Source organism: Phaseolus vulgaris, chromosome 6 (assembly GCF_000499845.2).
Source record: "Phaseolus vulgaris cultivar G19833 chromosome 6, P. vulgaris v2.0, whole genome shotgun sequence".
NCBI lineage: Eukaryota > Viridiplantae > Streptophyta > Magnoliopsida > Fabales > Fabaceae > Phaseolus > Phaseolus vulgaris.
Genome location: NC_023754.2, coordinates 17,364,309 through 17,382,172, shown reverse-complemented (window position 1 = coordinate 17,382,172; position 17,864 = coordinate 17,364,309).

The following is a 17,864-nucleotide window of genomic DNA, read 5'->3' as shown; positions in this document are numbered from 1 at the left end:
ACTCTCTTTCTTTCTCTCTCTCTCTTTCTTCTCTTTCTCTCTCTCTAATGCACCCAAACGTTTCTTTCACAGTGCCAATGCTCATTTAACTCTCTCATTCTCTCTCTCTTCACTGTTCTTCTTCTTCCTCTGCTTTCTTCCTTCTCTCATCCTCTCCTCTCTCTCAACTCCACCACCTTTCCGGCCATGGACCAGCACTGGAGCTCTCGCCAAACGTACCATCTCCACCACCTTCACTGTTCTTCTATCCTTTTCTCTTTTTTTCTCATCTGGGTCTTGCTTGTTTTTTCTGATAACTTTTCTGATATAACGTTTTTCACTCTCTTTTCTTGTAAGGTTTGAACGCTACATTTATGATTATCTTGTCAAACGAAACATGCACCACACTGCTGAGATTTTCAGGAACGAGGCTGAACTTCCGCCGGATTCCGCCGCTGCTTATTCCCGTGATGGTATAACATTCTTTATTTCGTTTTCCTGTTTTGTTTTGTTTTGCTTATTCTCCCTGGTTCTTGCTTTGGTTTTGCTCTTCTGTGAGGATTTCTCTGTGCATGTTATCTGCCATTTTCTGGAAAAGTTTTCATCTTTTTCTCTCATACTGTGTTTTGGTAAAAGAGATTACTAAAGGGTGTTCTTGAATTTGCTTGAAGGTTGTCACGGTAACTGATGTTGGTTTTAATCCAATTCTTGTCCCTCAAATTGGAAAACACGTTTTCTCTCTGTTTTTTTTGTTATTCCATGGACAGAAAAGGAGATAGGAAGAAGAAATTATTTTATGGTCCTGAACCATAAATTTTCAATTTTTCTTGACAAAAGTTAATAACTTGTTAGAAACTGTTTTACAATGCATAACCACACTTAATGGAATCATATATATAATTTAATAGCCATTGATTGAAAATTCAAATGTTGAAATTGTGACTGGGAAATAGATTAAGAAGTTGTTTAAATCTCAATTGTTGATTTTTAATTAAGAGTTGCTACTTTGCATTTTATCATTCTAAAATGTGGACCTTAGAGGAGTCAATATTTTAGAAATTGTAACATGTTGCAGAGATAAATCCTTAAATGGATACATATTAAAACTTTGTTTTTAGAACTTAGACAACAGTTACAAAGATATATAATTAAAGCATTTAAAGTATATTGATATATATTAAATCATTATGTCCAAAATTACATTTATTGTTTTTCCCTCATGAGTAATTGCCCCTCTTAAACCAACAAGCTCATTTGAGGTGTTAGAAGTTAAGGGCAATATACAAAATCAATATTCATGAATATTCTAAAACTATTATATTAAGGCTATATAAAAGAATCATTTCATGTTAAAATTACATTACAAAGTGCTCTAGAATTTGAATCATATGTGTATCCAAAGTTTTGAACTGATTTAGTGATTGTTTTAGTGTTGAACAATTGGTATTAATATTAGTTATGGAAAAAATAACTCATCCCTCTCTTTCTAAATGTTATATTTAATATCAACTAGGCAAAATATAACTATTGCCATATATGTATACAATTAATTTATCAAAAAAATTATAGTTTGACACTCAAAAAAGTTACACCCACTTGATAACTATTTTAATAATATAATAATATATGTTAATATTTTGAATTAAAAAAATAAAATAAATTTAATCAAAATATTATTATTTAGTGAAGTAGTTGTTTTTACTTTATCCACCCCTTCTTTATTAAACAACAAAATTTTTTATTCCATCTCCCTCTATAACATATCCTTTATTTATCTCATACTTTTCTTTTGGTTGTTGTAAAAATCACATTTCTCTAAAATAAAAAAGAATGCTCAGAGATGAGAATTAAAATTGGAATGGTTTTGTGAACTAAGAATTTTAAGATGTTGGGTGTTTTCCAAAAAATGTTTTTTTGTGCTGTATATTATGTAAGAAGGCCTTTTTTTTAATAATGGGTATCGATATTTTAACACCAATGTTATCACGTGCATTTATTAAACTACCGATATTATTTTCTTATTCGAGAGTTGAGAGTGTGTGGAGAAATATTGACTTTTGGCATTCTAGTTTAGTTGTTTTGATTTTTGAGTGTCCAAATATCATTTCTATTTGACAATTACGAGGTTGGACTTAGTTGGCAAGTTGAATGTCAGGTGAGCAAACTTTATCTGTTCTGTTTCTTATCTGTACTGTTTCTTGAATGATCCTATAATTAGGGCATGTTTGTAAGAGTGTATTTAAGCTTATGGATTAGCCCTTTGACTAGTCCCAAGAAAACCCTGCAATGGCTACCACCACAAACATGACTGTTTGTTGCTGATGAAAAACTGCGATATATGAATGTTGGGAGAACCATTTTTACAGAGGGTATTTGTGATGATTTTGTTTTCTTGATTAAAAATGTAAACTTTTTGACTAAGAATTTCTTGATGGTAGTTTCTCTGTAGTAATTTTTGTTCTTTCAAAACAATTCTATTGCTTCTTATGTATTGTGTCTGGGAATTATTAATTGTTGTGTGGCAGTTTTTGACTGTAAAATGTGGGATTGATTTTTTCAGCTGTGGATGTCCCGGAAGGATTTTTGCTGGAGTGGTGGTCTATCAACAATGATTTTGAGTTCTTCAAACAAATGCATGTGAGTTACCCTCCTCCCCCCTCTTATTGTCCAACTCAAGTTGGTTTATCAGTGCAATTATGTGATCAATTAGTTGCAGGACAAAGAGGGGCTGTTAGGAGGAAAGCAAGGTTGTAATGCTTTTCAAGAAGTAGGGTCTTCTAAGAATGCAGAACCTATGTATCAATTGCCTAATAATTTTCCTCCTGGTATGTTTCTTGCTCTGCCTCATACATTAGAGCATTTTAAATTGAATGACCTAGAAAATGTTGAAATCGTCTTGCCTCAAATGTGGTACTCCCCTAACATTGACACCCCCTTTTAAGAGCATCTTTCAGTGAAAGCACCAATGGTAAGGAATTGAGTAGAATAGAACTATATCCAAAAAACTAGTTTTTCCGGTGAGAGAGTTTCAAGACTTTAGTACTCTATCAAGTAGTTCATCCTACTTAATGTGGACTTAAATAAATTAGAAAATTATGCATGAGAAGAGTAGGATCTGTCTGCTTTAGCTTTAAGAGTTGGAACTAGATGTTGTTAGTTAACAGACAATTATTTATGTATGTTCAAAATCATTACTAAATTTCTGCTTCCCATCTGATTTTTTTATCAAAAAAAGCATCTCTAATATTTTACAACTTATGATACTCACTTTTTCTATCATGTAATTTTCTCCATTCAATACATTCACTTGTAGTAGATTATTTAAACATGCTAAAAGAAGGACATCAATATCATTTAAGCTTAAACATCTGAAAGATTGACATGGTACATTAGAAGCCTTGGTGATTGTTCTTACAAGGACCAAGTAAAACCAAAACTCCGAATGTCTTCTTCAACTTCTCTTCCTCTCGGCTTCCCCGTTCTCTGCTTTTTGTCTTTTGGTATCTTGGTCTTGGCGAAAGAGGGGCATTATTGCAAAGACACTTCGATGTTCAAATAAGTATGTGTCTTAAATAAATTATTAATGCTAGTCAACCTAACCTTTACCTGTCCCCATTATGTCTATTTATACTTGCCTACGATGGGCCTTAATTGCCATGGGCCTCTCCTAGGATCAACTCACCTGTTAATTAGGGATTTGGTTCTTCTTAAGAGAATAATCTCCAATGAAGAGGGGTAATCAAGTTATTAAGATAAGAGACACAGGGTTGGTCCTAATAGCATCCTAGGCAGAGAGGTTGTCTGGTACACTATTGGTCAGATTATTGTATGATGGCCGAGAGGTCAAGATTTGGGTCGGTACGTGATATCCTTAAATATGTTCTTGATAGTTGATTATATGAATAGAAGACAAGTAAAATATTCTTTCACACTAATAACTTGAATGTTTCATAATAAAGTTTGGGTGGCATATTTAGGGTCAATGCAAGCAGAGCCTTCTCCTTCCCCCCCCACCCTCTCCCCTCTCTTCTTCATTTATTTATTTTTTGTTGCAGTTGGAGCACTCAACAGAGGAAGCAACTTGATGCCATCGCATGTAATGAACATTACCTCAGATAATATATTTTAGTTTGCTTCCGAGAAGGTTTAACTTCTGTTGTTGGATATTTTAATAAACATATTTTTTTGGGCAGTTACCTTGTGGATGGCCAGTATTTTCCTCACCATCTGCACACCAAAAAGTAAGTGGTGAAATGCCACAATTTCGATTCCCATTTTCCCATCAAAAGCCATGTGGTGAATTGCAACAGCTTTCACATCGTGAAGTGATGACACCAGTAGCGAAGACAACTGAGGTTCCCAATGTCAATGGTCCAAAAGAAAAATCTGTATTGATTGAGGTAATCTCAATTGAAGTGGCTAAGTTAAAATTTACACACGATTTCACGTAGTTATACTTCTAATAGTCTCATTAGACTGGGAGAATTGTGATAGAGTTGCCAATGACTGCATGTGTTTTTATAAATATAAATTATTCTATGCAATATTTTTACTATCAATAGCTTGACTATTTGTTTTAATAAAATATCTTTGCAGGAAACAGATCCGCTCATTGAGAATTTGTTGAAATCATTTTGGTTGTTTGAGCATGGTCAACCAAGCCTATTTGACAAGCCAACAGTAGGAGAGGTATTGCATGATAAAATAATTCTAACTGGATTATGTGTTGTACAACTTAACTAGTCATGTCTACTTTATATTGCAAAATTTTAACTCCATCTCTCGAAGTAATATACTCTATCATACACAAAAAGGATGATCTAGTGTATGCTTCATTCAATTTAATTTGGAGGAATAATATATTTTTTTCCTAGATTCCTGAATGAATTTTTGAAAAAATATTCTCCAAAGAAAGTGTTTCCCAAACACATAAATGTCTTACTGCAAGGTATTAAAGACAATTTATTACTTTATTGTGGCACACATTATTTAGGAATAAGACGTCTTTTATTTCAAATAAAATCTGAAATGTATTGAATTGTACAGATTTTGTGATTGTGTCCATGGGGATGGGCACAATCTATTCATCCTCTCATTAATTTTCTCCTATCAGTATTTATTGGTTCTAGTTTTGTTTCGCAATGGTTGTCTCATCAATAGAGATATAGGTCACTATATTGTTTGTCAAGCTTTAGTTTGCACATTCATCTGCATCTATATGTAAATGTAAACATTGGTTTGTTCATACCCATGTATAATTGACTAAATAAAATCAGAGGTGGACAAATAATTTAGTATTCTATATGATATTAAACTTGTATTATCTCGTGCTTCTGGTACTACAGAGCAGCAGAAATGCGGAGAATTTGGTGGAAGGTGGAGATGGAAACACTGGTATGAATGCAATTGCTGGTTCAGCCCCAGCATTGGAGGAGGATGAGAACATAAGTGACACAACTGATTCTTCCAGCAGTTTCCAAACTGATGCAGAGACTTCAACTGGTAACTACTTTTTTTGGGGGGATTAATTAACTTGAGTGCATTAGTTGGCATTATCTTATTGAAGTCTGTATAACTTAATTTTTACATTGACCTCCCTTAAGATTAGGACTAATTGATGACTGAAAAATTACACTAGCTCCCTTGCTTTATATATTATTATTAATGCTGAGAGTTATTATCCATAATTAATGTCGAATTGTCCATACAAATAGAGACCAATATGGTCAAGTATTAAATTAACATATTGTGACAAGATATTCTTATTCACCAAATTATGTGGGAGATCAACTATATTCTCCAAGTTTTAGTACAGAGTAAGAATGAGTTTTTAAGTTAACAAAGCTTGCAATCAAATTAAAGGATTGAGCATTAACAATATTGTCAATAACTCATCACCTTTTTTACTTAAATGATATCAACTATTCATATTTGCACACACACACCTCTCTCTTGTGTGTGTGTGGACTTTGTCTACTGTACCTTATTCCTATTTCGTTCTAATTATGGAAATTTTGGCTTGCAGACTCTCAGTTGGAATCCAATGGAGAAACATAAATCAGTATCTTCAAGCATGGAATGTGATATGTTTGTCTGCAATAATGAGTTCCCTTCTGTAAGAGGATTTGATATTATGATTTAATCAATGTACAATACTGCAATGCTACTAAATAAGTTTTATCTGAATTATATCCTTTTACTTCAGTTTTCTGTCGTACCCTTAGGCTAGATACCTATAATATCTATGTTGTTGTTTCTTCTTTTCTTTTGTCCTTTTTGGATGGAAACAGTGATGAGCAGATGTTGGATTTGAGAACAGGGAAATACATACATCCATAGACTTTAGTTTCATGTCTGCTATATAATAATATTGTGATACATTTGTTGAAGTCAATTGAGAGATATGAAATTCTCTCTGGTATTATGGATTATCTCTTTATAATATCATGTTAATACATTTATACATAGTGATGGTAAGATTATTTGTAAATCATGCTATCTGATATTTGGTTACAAACTACAATATGAATATACATTTTTGCATAAACATCACATTACTTATAATCTTTGGAGAAGTTTGAGTATAAGGAGGAATTAGGTTAGTTTGTCATACAGAAAAACTTGTTGAAAGTAAACTAGAAAATTCCAGTGTTAACTATCCCATAAAAGAAATACTTAATAAACCATTTAGACCAAAGATTAATTAGGTTAGTATGCTACTTTTTTATGTAATGTCTTTCATTGGATCCATTTTTATAACTGAAGTCTCTTTTGGCATTATTCGCATACGAACAAAACTACCCTAGCCAATCCATTATTATTTTCTCCTCAATAAGTGTTACTCTAACCTTCTCCTAGATATATTTGGGGATGTTTAATCATCCACCTCTAGCATTTTTAACTCTACTACACATGTTTCTTTCACCTACAAGCATTCATGATTGTATAACATCAATAATCTTATAGCTTTCCTATAGGATTTCCCTTTGAGCTCAATATGAGCTTTGAGATCTCAATTTATGCTTGAATTTACTTATTCTCTTACACAAGAAAAACTATCCTTTAGAGGTTAAGATGTTGATACGACTCTTGAAGCCTCAAAATAAAGGAGCTCTACTAATAAACTTGATGACGATACAGAAGATCATGGGGCGAGGCAACAATTGAAGTGTCACAGATACACCCAATTTCCGTTTGGGCATTAGGATAGTGATTATGCCTATTTCATCAAGATAAAGAAGACATAGTTTATCACAACTAGTTCTTGCCTAGTAAAAAGCACAATGCAAATAAATCCACCAGAGAGTTTTTGAAAAATAGCCCCATTGAACAAATAAATGCACGATACTCCGTTTTTTGATTTCCGTGATATCTTATCTTGAAAGAAATCTTTTAAGAATTATGATGTTGATATAAATCTTGAAGCTTGAGAAGAAGGGTATTCTTCCAACTAACATGATAATGATGGAGAAGATCATGGGTGAATCAACAATTGAAGAGTCATTTATAGAACCAATCTCCTTAGATGGAAATGTGTAATATGAAATTTTAGGTACAATTCCATGATTTGGTTGGGGTATCGTTAATGTTTTTGGCATTGGAATAACAATTTTTCCCATTTCATCGAGATAAAGAAGTCGTAGAGTATCGTAACTACTTCCCAACGAAAAAAACTCAACAAAAATAAACCCACAAGAGGCTATTTGTAAAATAGCTCAATTTAACTAATAGATGTTCTAGTCATATTGTCTAGTTCCTTATATAGGAATTGAATCAAATGAGGCCTTTTTAACTCAATGGTGAGTAATGACATTGTAAGGCGTAAGTCATCGACTTGAATCTGAAATGCAAAGTCACATGGAAACAAAGAAGTCGCAAAGGTGCCTTGGTAAAGAAATAATTCCCTCAGTGCTAACATATCTAGACTAAAGGCATGTTTGGAAGAAAGCTAAGTCATATGTTTGGTACATGCGAAGTCGTATGGAAACAGAGAAAGTCTCAAAGGTTTCATGGTAAACAAAGAAGTCTTCAATTCTTACAAATAGACAATTACTCAAGTTCATTACAGAGATTTGATTCGGAAATGTTGTGTAATATTCAAGTCTAACACAAGTTATATTATTAAGTTTCCAAATGTGGCAATAGACATTAGTAGAAAGTTTATATTGTTATTGCTTAGGGCAATTATTGTATAACCTTGGCCCACAAATTATGATTATGATATGAAAAATATTTCGTGGTATTCATAAAACCAATCAAAGGTATATGCACAAGGGAAGGGATTTGTGATTATCTAGTTCTATAAAAGTTTAGTTGTGGTTGAAACCTAATCCGAATTATGCTATTTTTGTCACATTAAATCTTAAACAAGTCTCTTCAACTATGGCGACCTTGGTCTGACCATCAACGTATTGGTGGCAAGTTGAATAAAACTTCAATTGATCATTGATGATCTTTAGAAAGGTTTTAAAAATTAATTAATTTTCAAATATTTGTTTGATATATGGTGGTAGGAAACCCACACAAGGGAAAATTTTCACCAAAAAAACAAATTAATAGTAAAAAGGTGTCATTTCTTAAAAAACTTCAACGAGATGGAATAATAAAAAAGGTTTGTGGTAAGGTTCTTCCAAGGAATATGCGATGTAGATAAAGAAAAGATGGCGAATGGGATATGAGTATAGAAACACAATTCATATAGGTACATAGTTCATTCTCTTACATAATTATCCTGAGACCTCCTTTAATACGAACCTAAAACGTTCTTGATGCGAATTCAATATGTGAGATGAAAGTTTGTTGAAAGGCTTCAATCACTATGGTAAGGAACGTAATAGGCTTCTATCATTCTTGTGCTCCTTCAATAAACTTGAGGATTTGAATCATAATTTTTAATGATTCTAAAAAAATGGTCAACAAGATTGATAGAATCATGACAAAGTCTACAATGAGATCTTTCTGAGGCTTATATGCTATACAGATAAAGAAAATAGTTTCTAGTTTTGAATGTTACACAAGTATAGATACACAATTTATATACGGACATGGTTCATTCACTTACATTATTATCACAAGGCTCTTTAAAATGAACGTAGATTGTTGTTGGTGTCATGGTGCATTCCGTACGCAAGATGTAAGGTTATTATTGAGAGACCCAATCACCATGGTGTAAGGATTATAGAAGGAAACCTTAGCCTGGTGATCCTTCAATATACTTGAGGTATTGAGTCACAATGCTTGAATGATTGTAAATGAAGTGTCCCTTTTTAAAACTTATCAACAAGAGGGATGCTATCATGAAAATGTCCATGGTAAGGTTCTTTCAAGGCTTATATGGTGTAGATAAAGAAGGAATTCATGGTTACAAGGAAAATGGTACAGGTATAGATGCACAATTTATCTTTTTCCTTTGTCATAATACTTTCTTTACAGTGAACTTCGCACATTGTTGGTGTGATGGTGAATTAGTACTCAAGATGTAAGCATCATAATAGGAAACCTTGACCTAGGGCTCCTTCAACAAACTTAAGAATTTTAGTAACAATGTTCCAATGACTAACTTGTAAAACATGTAGAAACTATCTAATCATAAAGCAAAAGAGAATTTTTATTTAGTTTAGGTATACTCTATCCAAGTAGAGGTTTAGAAAATAAACAATCACATATCACTGACAGGTTGGTCATCAAGACTATGTTAACTTTTTTCTTAATAGAAATTAGAATGCTAAGGCATCATTATGTTGTTTGTCATCCCAACTATGTTGGCACCACAAATAACATCAATCATATGCAACAACTCAAAATACCATAAAGAAAGAAGAAAATACAAAACATAGTGTGGGGACAAAATTGACCCACTAATCCCCATCCCTATAGAGTGGTAAACAAATTTAGACTATTTTACCTTAATAGCTAGAGAATACCAAGTAGAACCAAATCCTTTGTCTAACCTAGAATAAGGTAAATGTGTTGCTTGAATTTAGAGTTACCATTGTTCATCAATTCCTATAAAAATAATTACATCTATATACACTGGCTAAAAATCAATCGTTTTGTAACTTACCTTGAAGCATAAAAGTAAGAACTTGCCTAATAAAGAACAAAATACATAGAATATTAAGATTCTCAAAAGTAGTTTCTGACATGTATCTTTAGGTCTAATCTAACTTTAGATGGCAATTCCTATGAAGGTATCTTTGGGAAAACTAGTTATGATTGTGATTTCATGTGGGATTAGCTCTACTCAAATTAGATGAAGGTAAGTGGTACCTAGAAGAACATTGACACCTAAAATAGGAAACTCTTAGTTGAGTAACAAAATTGGGATTAGGTCTTTGTAACTATGAGAAAGGACCTTATCCCATATACATGGTTGTTAAGAAGTGGACTTTAAGACTAACTCAATCCCATAAAACCGGCTCAATGAGGTGAGGTTTGCACCCACTTATATACTATGAAAGGCTCTAATCTCTAGTCGATGTGGGATCTCCAACACACCTCCCTCACGCCGTGACTGTCAACTCGTGCGTGAGACTATATATTATGGGTGGTCCGATAGCGGCCCGATAGCAGGTGACACGATAGGCCCAACACAAACACTCGCTAGGATAGGCTCGAAATGGCTCTGATACCATGTTAAGAAGTGGACTTTAAGCCTAACTCAATCCCATAAAACCGGCTCAAAGAGGGTTTGCACCCACTTATATACTATGAAAGACTCTAATTTCTTGTCGATGTGGGATCTCCAACAATGGTGACCTTTTGGGATCATGCCCTTGGTAGCCCCCGAAACCCCCTTCCTTTATCTCTGGACCTCATCCTACAACAATTGGCAGTAACTTGGTGTCACATTTGATAGGGAATTTATATGTTCTACTATCTTGGACATTCACCAATATTTTTCTTTAGGCTGAACAAAGTATGCAACACACAATATTCACAATGTGAGTAGTATGTGATTGGAAAATTAGGTTTTGATACCAATTGGAATATAAATAGTGAAGAGAAATAGAGAAGGGATAGAAATATAAAGAGAGGAAAATTTCATTATTACTAAAATATTGAACTACCTTCAATTGTAAAGCAAAGGACCTCTTAAAGCAGTGTTCAAAGATGAGGATCCTATGAATTGGTCTATCATTGGTTTCGTCTATGATTTCTTTAAAGAGAGTTCCTTGTTTGGTATGTAATTATTTATAGCTTTAAGACATTTTTATGTTTTAAATTTTTTTGAGGATGTATTAACCTCTTTTGTAGCATTAATTCCTTGTTTCCTTTCTCTTTGCTCATTCCTGATTTATCATTGGTTGGACTTCTTATGTTTTGTTTCTAGAACACGAATCTTGTCAACACTAGAGGTATCAAGGCTAATTTGTGATGAACAACTAGCATGGAGAAAAGGCTTCCCAACTATTTTTTTAACCTGGAAAGAAAATGGTGAGTGTCCAATTTTGTTTTGAAGTTTGCACACAATACCATCTAACCCAAGTAGGCTCTTGTTCACTCAGCAGAAGAAATAAACGGAAATTTTCACATTATTAAGAGGTGGTTTGTTTTCCTGAACCTGTTTTGAAAGTTTTTCTTCTTATACTATAAATTTTTAAGGCTAATAACGTGGTGAAATTTTTACTTTGGGGAATTCCTCTGTTTGTAGTATATAAAAGCTGAAGTGCCTGCTATTGTACTGGCAGTTCAGCTTCTTAGCCTAATCTTCAACAACAGTTTGTTGGTTTTGCCATTTTCTTTGAGTTTACATTTTTGTGAATCAATCAATCTTTTGCACCTAATCAGCCTTCTTCTGTTGTCTTCACTGCAGCACTTGGAGATCCTTCAGTTCCCATAAGACCATTTTTTCTTTTTCTTCCATTACATGCTGAAACAAATGAACAACAAAGGAGACATTAAAGTTGCTGACTCACTAAGATTCCTATTCTGTAAATCATATTAGTTGTAGCAGGAAAACATATCTTTAGAGCTCACACGAATGTGTGTCTTAACATCAATCACACACCGAAATTGGAGTCTTCAATTACACAAGGTGCTCAAAACTTTTACTTTCAGATTTACTAGTACATAATAACTGATCAACCTCGTGATATTGCTTTCCTTTCCTTGCCTTTGCTGTACTAGTATATATTTAATCAATCTCGTGTTAAAGCTTACCTTGTTGATTTTATTCACAACTTATAACTCACTAGCTTGGCTTCTTTCCTCCAGTTATGATTCATTTATCATGTTTATTGTCTTCACTGGCTTCGACTTTACTGTCTGTCCTGCACATATCTAATTACTTATTTATGGCAATAGAAATTTATAAAATGTTGGTTTCCCTGAAAAGCTCTTATCAAAGAAGTGAAGTTTGCACATGGCAAACTTATTATAATCATATATCTATATTATAACTTCACTTAGTTGCTACCGAAGCACCTGCAAAGCCTTGAAGTTAATTAGAGTTCACATAATTTTCTTAGTGGTTTGATTTGATTACTTTGTTCTTGACCATTTGGGATATTACTTTCCATTTATTAGGAGAGATCAGACCCCACAATGGAAACACCTCATGCACAAGGCTGCCCCCCTTTTTTTGAGACCTGTATTCAATAGTTTCTTTCATGAACTTTCTGGTCTGATTCAACATCAATCAACACAGGACTACTGAATTCATGAAATAAATTAATATTTATGTAGTTTTACTTGATGCTAATATCGTAGGAGTTTTCTCCATAGAAAATTAGTCATTAGTCATTCATTACTAATGACATTTTTCTGTAATTCCTTTTGGCCCCAAGCTTTGGTTGGATTGAAACTATATTTTCTTGACAACTAGATTGAAACTGTATTTTCTTGACAACTATTGTGATGAACAATAGCCATTGGTAGGTGGCAAGATATTTTCCAGCAATAAGTATATGTATATTGTAGAGTTCTATGATTTTAGAACTCATGTGAGATTCTTTTGATGATATCTTGTAACTTGCAAAATATTATTGTATAATCTTCTGCAGTTGGTGGAAATGTTGGGTTAGTTATGGAAGCATTTGGCACTTCTCTCTCGACTTTGGTGAAGCATGTTTTCTTGTGTATGTGAAATGCAAATATTCAAAAAGGATTTCATGTAAACCTGGGTCTTATGATACAGTGAATAAATGATCTCTACTATAAGAAAAATGAAAATGCATTTCAATAACTTGTAACCAAATTAAAATAAGGAGGGGGGAGCATAAACTGGAATTGTTTGTCAATGGAATTAAGATCCTCGGAAGTTGTTCACTGTTTTCATAACTTCTTTAGAAATTAAAATTCCTTGTGGAACAATAAATGCTGGAAAAGATGGGATTGATTTTTCCAGCAATGGAGGTATTTTTGCTGTAGTGGTGGTCCCTAGCTTTGATAATATTAACTTGTTAAGAATATGGTTTCAAATGCATGTGGGTTACAATTGCTCCCTCTAATTGTGGCCCAATTCTAGTTGGTTTATCCATACAGTAATGTGATCAAATCTCAAGATTTAGCAGCCACACAAGGATGTAATGCTTCTCAAGAAGTAGGGTGTTCCATGAATGAAGAAGCAGAAAGTCAGTTGTTTGATAATTTTACTCTAGGTATGTTTCTTGGTCTGGTTCAAACAAATTGAATGTTGTCATGCATGTACACATTCATAAATTGATATGCCTGCACATTGCCCTGCCTACTGAACTTTATTTTCATATTTTGTTGAATAAAGTTTGATGGGAAAAGGCTTGTTCTATGTTGCCAACCCTTCCTAATGCATATGTTTTGATTGTTAGCAACTCAAATGTGAATTTCTTGGCCTTCTTGACTTGAGTTCAACTAGAATCGATTTTTCAGCTTGAACTTGGTTCAATTCAAGCTTGTGAACTGTTTGGTTAAAGCTCATTAGCTTTACTTGGTTCAACTTTTTTATTAAACCAAATGAGCTAATCTAGACCATAAGAGTCTAGTCATTCAACCAAATGAGTAACTATTCATAGCTCAAGTTCAATTCATTTATTTAACAAACTCAACTTTCAACTCAAGTTCAGTTCATGAACTAAGTTCAACGAATCAATTATCAAATCAAAATCTCAAATTAATTGAGTTGATTTTACTCATTGTGAACCATGCTTGTAATAGTTTCCTTCCATAGAGAGAATTAACTAAAAGATTTTGTTATAGGATTGCCAATGATTGCGTATATTTGTATAAATAAAACTATTATATACAATAATTTTACTGTCAATTGCATAACCAGTTGCGTTAATCAAATTATTTTCACTATTAATAAATTATTTACAACAAAATTAATAATTACTTTAATTTTATCAACATGTTATTTGTATGTTGTATCCTGAAGAAAGAGCAAGGGCAAAATAACAACATCCACAAAATGTAGTAACAAATTAGTCTCTCTCTAACAACAATTTTACAATTGATGTTCAATTGTTTATTGATATTCATTTGAAGCAACTAAGTAGCATTAGTTAGTATATTATTATGTATTAAACATTAAGAAACCTCTTACAAGAAGGTAAGATGGTAAGAAAAGTGTCTTCATCTTGAAGTGAAGATGGTAATTGCAGCATTTCACTTCACCACTTAATTCTTTTTAGGGCTAGAGGTGTAAGTGAGTTGAGTTTGGTCTTATTTAAGACCCGACCGAGTAAGATTCTTTGTTGGCAAATTCTCGCTCCACCTTCATACCTTCTCCCTCCACCTCCATATTAATTGTGAAAATTCAATTTTAACCTTTTTAAAAATTTTAAATAACCCTCAATAAGGCATAACATCACCTTTTTTAAATAACCTCACCTCAGTTGCACCCTGTGCCCCCATACTTTTCTTCTCACTGCAACACTTCCATTCTTCTCCCTAGAAGCGTTTGAGAGAGTAGTTCCATCATTTGACCATGTGTGAAGAGGGTTGCGAGGACATTCGTTGTATTCGATGTTCCCCAATGAAGATAAATTTTTTTTCTGGGTTTTGTGACTCCAAAAAAATGAAAAGAAAAGAAATAAGCGAACAAAAACATGACCACCACCAGTAAAAACACCATAAAACTTACCTACCTCTACCATCAATGTTCATCATCAGCCACCACAAGCAACCAACACCACTTGAAAATGAAGAAGACACCACACTCTCCACTATAATCAAAAGGGTATTGTTGGAATTAAAAAAAGTATGAAGGTGCAGGGGGAAGGTATGGAGGTGCAGGAAGACATCATACTCACTAATGTTGCTTTAATTGTGTTAAATGATTGCTTGATAGAAATTAATTTTATTACAATACAATAATCACATTAGGAAATGTTGTTAACATCTACAAAGAGATAGTAGTTGTGGGCAATGCAAATGGTTCATAAGCAAAAGTTTAATACAGTAGAGTTAATAGGGTGGTGACAATTATAGGGGTTAAGCTAAAGTTTACGCACAATTTTTTGTGATTATACTTGTATTAATCTTATTCTATAAAGAGAATTTGTTCGACCTTTGTGTGGTAGAGTTGTTCTATATTATATTTTTACCATGAATTGTGTAACAATAGTTCTAGGGAAATATTCTTTTTAGGGAAAAATTCAGTGCTTGAGAACTTATCCAATTCATTATGGTTGTTTGAATAAGATCAACTCGATCTATTTGACAAGTCGATTGTAGGAGAAATCATGCACAAAAAATCCGAACAAAATGTATTGTGCAACTTTACAAGTCATGCTTATGTTATATCATAATATTGAAGTTAATCTATTTTTAAGATTTTATCTTTATCACACACACAAAAGATGACTTAGTGTTTGCTTGATTCATGAACAAATAGGAGGAATAATAACTTTTTTTCCTTGAAATACTTTTTTTGTAAAAATTTATTCTTCTAAATAGAAAGTTGATTCCAAATAAGGTAAATGTAATTAGTTGTGACATTACTTACATGTGTAGGACGTGTTATTTGGAAAATAATACTTTTTTCAAATAAAATATGAAATGTCTCCAAAGTAACTCATTTGTGTTTTGCAATAACTTGCTTTGGAAAATAATAACCTTTTTAAAAAAGTCTTTCAAGAAACTAGGGAAAAAATGATTGTTCCTCCAAATTAAATTGAATCAAACATACACCAAATCATCAAACTAGGGAAGATATATTGCTACAAGTCTGTAACAAATTTATTTCAATTTATGATATTTGTTGCATAATCAGGAGAATTATGTTATAATTAAGTGCATATTCCATTTTATATTTATTAGGACAGATTTGTTAGTGATTTGATTTGTACAACTTTAAACCCCCATTATTTCTTGTTTTCATTACTTATTATTTCTTTCCTTAATTAGGTTGTAGAACAGTCTATAAATAGAGACTGTAAACATTTGTAACATATCTTATAAATATATTTCATCTATTTTTTCCACTTGGTATCATGCTTCCGCAAATTATTATTATTTTTTTTTTTTAGCCTTCATTGTTGTAATCATTTTCCTTGATAGCCTTATTCCTTGGTAGCCTTCATTGCTGCAATTTTTTTTTTTTTTGGACAGCCTTCATTGCTGCAACTTTCTATTTTCCTTATCCTTTCTTCATTGACCACCACCACCACCTTGCACCATTGACCGTTACTGCCACCGCCATTGACCACCGTCGACCACCACCACCGTCGTTGCTCGCCGGAAACTGCACCGCTCGCTGGAACTGCCACTGCTCGCCGAAAACTGTCGCCGGCCGCCGGAAACCGCCACCGGAAAATTTTTCCGACAGCAACTTCAATTGTCTGAACCAGAGGTAAGAACTCATACCAGTGAGACTCTTGAGGACACCTTAAATACTACTTTTGAACCTAACCTAAATGATTTACCTATTGCCTTGAGAAAAGAAAAAAGATCTTGTGCCAAATATCCTATATCCCAATTTGTGTCTACAGAGATACTTTCTATGTAGCACCAGAGTTTTCTTTCAGCTATTGATTCTATCAAAATCCCTACATCAGTACAAGAAGCCTTAAAAGATGAAAACTGGATTCGAGCCATGAATGAAGAAATGAGCGCGTTAGAAAGGAATGAGACTTGGGAGATTGTAGAGAGACCAAAAGATAAGAAAGCAGTGGGTTGTAGGTGGATATACACAGTTAAGTAAGTCTGATGGCACACTGGATCGATATAAAGCAAGGTTGGTTGCAAAAGGGTACACTCAAACCTATGGGATCGATTATGAGAAGACTTTTGCTCCAGTGGCAAAATGAATACCGTCAGGATTATTCTCTCCCTGGCAGCACACTTTGGTTGGGCAATGCATCAATTTGATGTTAAAAATGCCTTCTTGCATGGAAGCTTGGAGGAAGAAGTATACATGGAGATTCCACCTGGTTATGGCATTGTTAATGAAGGGAATAAGGCGTGCAGACTTAAGAAGGCCCTATATGGTCTTAAACAATCACCTCGTGCTTGGTTTGGAAGGTTTACTCAAGCTATGGTATCTTTGGGGTACCGACAAAGCCAAGGTGACCATACTCTATTTATAAAACATTCTCAGAATGGTAAACTCACTCTACTTTTGGTCTATGTAGATGATATGATTATTACAGGTGATGATGAGATTGAAAAACAAAATTTGAGGGAGAGACTAGGTGCTCAATTTGAAATGAAGGATCTTGGGAAGCTGAAGTACTTCCTTGGGATAGAGGTTGCTTACTCGAGACAGGGCATCTTTATTTCTCAAAGGGAATACATCCTTGATCTTCTCAAAGAGATTGGTAAGTTGGGTTGTAAGCCCACTGGAGTGCCAATAGAGCAAAATCATAGGATTGGAAATGATGAGGAAAACCCAAAAGTGGAGAAGACACAATATCAAAGACTTGTGGGAAAACTCATTTATCTTTCACACACTAGGCCAGATATAG